At 34.1% G+C, this 2,297-nt stretch overlaps 1 long non-coding RNA gene across 1 annotated transcript in view; it reads right to left on the bottom strand.

Moving 5' to 3' along the window:
• Positions 1 to 1,247: 1,247 nt before the first annotated feature.
• Positions 1,248 to 2,297, bottom strand: part of LOC105950364 (uncharacterized) — a 2,156-nt gene continuing 1,106 nt past the window's right edge. The window contains exons 1-2 of the long non-coding RNA XR_001172181.2: positions 2,272 to 2,297; positions 1,248 to 1,515 (exon numbers count right to left, since the gene is read on the bottom strand). The exon at positions 2,272 to 2,297 is cut by the window's right edge and continues 1,106 nt beyond it. This is a non-coding gene — a long non-coding RNA (uncharacterized LOC105950364). The remainder of the gene's footprint in view (positions 1,516 to 2,271) is intronic.

Raw genomic sequence — 2,297 nt, 5'->3', positions numbered from 1 at the left:
GATTCTATTTTGATGTGTTTATCGAGTAACATGTGTTGTTGATCAATGTTGTTAGAACCGGACTGAACCGGCCAGTCGGACCGGTTCGACTGTGACCCGGCAATGAAGCGGTCGTGTCTAACATCCAAAACCGGAAAAATCGAAAATCGGGGTCAAATGACCGAAATCCGATTCGACCGGGTAAAAACCCGAGAACCGACGAGTCAGTAAAGGAACCCGATTTTCGGCCAAAACGTCTCGAACCACCGCTGAGTTGGTTATTTCTGGCTAGATTTGAGCGAACCTTCACAGAATTAGTAGTGGGTGGCCGAATCTAGTCATGAGTGGTCGAAGGATTGTCGGATATGATCATGTGTGATCAATAGGGGTGGCAGATTGCCGGATTTGAAGAATACAAAATGGAAAAATATAGATATAAGCAATAAAATATCGTAAAAAGTGAGGTGAAGTAGATAAAAATTAACATAATAAGTGGGAGATTAAAAATATATAGAAAATAATATTTTATAACATTAAAATTAAAAAAATAATGGCATATTAAAACAAATCAAAAACCCGGTTGAACCGGTTCGTCCCTATAAACCCATGACCCAAGTAGTCGTCCGGTTCTATAGCCGGTCCGGTTCTGAAAATATTGATATAAATATATATACAAAATTAGCTCCACTACCCTCGGAATTACTTAATCCTGAAAATACCTTGCAATAATATTGGTCATCTGGAAAAAAAATACTTTGAAGTTTGACACAGGCAGTTAAGTTTGAGGGAAAAATTAACGGAACCTACCCCATAAACCACGAGGGGATATGTGATGATATTTCAAGCACAAGGGGAATCATCACCAAAAGCTTGTAATCACGCGGGGTTAAGGGCTATTTATCCTTTAAAATATTGTTTTTTTTTTTTTGAAAAACAACAAAATATTGTTGTTATCCTTGTATTAGAACCCTTTAGGGCCCTTTTGCTTTTCAAGATGGGTTTGGATGTGATTGGATTAGCCCCCAGGATTGCACTGTTGGGATTGGTGGTTTTGGATTCAATTTCATCTTATGTATGATGGACTAACACATTCGGATTAAGTGTAATCTAATTTCAATGTCATCTTAGGTTTGCAAGACAATGTTGGAAAATGTTGGATTGGTGCATGAAGTTACAAAATTACCCTCGAAAACTTGTTAAATTTTATTTGTAGCACGTTGAATATGCTATTGCTTTTATAACTTTTTGCTGAGAAATATTAAATGGCATTCTTCAACACAATCTTAAATTGACGAAAATACAATGATTTTCTTATAAAAAAAATAAACTGAAAATCATATTAGATTCTACAGAGATAATTAAAATTAACGTACTTATCATATTGAATTTATCCAATTCAATACAATTGGCTATCCTAAAATCCGAAACCAAAAATTAATAACGTGAAAAAATACTAGATTCTAGTCGAATTGATGATGCTAGTAATTCAGTCAGTATGCTTATCATGGGAGCCCCATTTACTTTAGACCCCTGAAACTGCAAACGGAAAATAGTTGAGATGCTAAAAATTACGAGTACGATCAAAGTCCTACGTAAAAGATGGGTATTAATTATACGTAAAAATCTAGAAAACATGTACAAATTTAATTTACCACAACAAAGATCTCGACATTAAGAATGGATCTGCAAACATGCATAAAGGCTGTACATTGAAGAAATATGAAATAATATCTATTACTTTATTCCCCTTCTTTTCACTCTATTTCTTCTTTACTTATACCTATAACTTTATTTAGACTTATACTCCCTTTGAATTGTAAATACGGAAAACTTTGCATAACTCATCACTGATCCCAAACAACATGATTTTGCAGAATTAGTATTTATGAAGTTAAGGCATCTAACAACAAATTAAAATTTATAATAAGTAGCAAGAAAAAATTTAAATCTTTAAGCCTGTATACCAAGGTACAACTGAATTGGAAAGAATTGTCATTTTTTTAGGAAATAATAAATTAGATGGATACTTGCCTGTGACGGAACTCAATTGCATTACCAAAAAAATCACCATTCAAGTGGAAAGAGGCAGAAAAAGAAAAAATAAATAAAAAATAACTTTATCTGAGAAATCTCTGATGCGCGCGAGTCAATCTTATATTGCAGCCCCCTATGGACTCCTAAGATGACAGTCATATTTTACAAATATAGACACCCACATTAGGGTTTTGAAACAAAAATCCAAATTAGGGATTTTTCACAAGAACGAGAGAAATGAGTGATAGAGATAACAACCTTGGTCGGAGAAAGAGAGATTCGCC

Source organism: Erythranthe guttata, chromosome 7 (assembly GCF_056151865.1).
Source record: "Erythranthe guttata isolate IM_541 chromosome 7, IM_541, whole genome shotgun sequence".
Lineage (NCBI taxonomy): Eukaryota > Viridiplantae > Streptophyta > Magnoliopsida > Lamiales > Phrymaceae > Erythranthe > Erythranthe guttata.
Note: the sequence above shows the minus strand (reverse complement) of the source record. Positions and strands in the feature narration are given on the sequence as shown.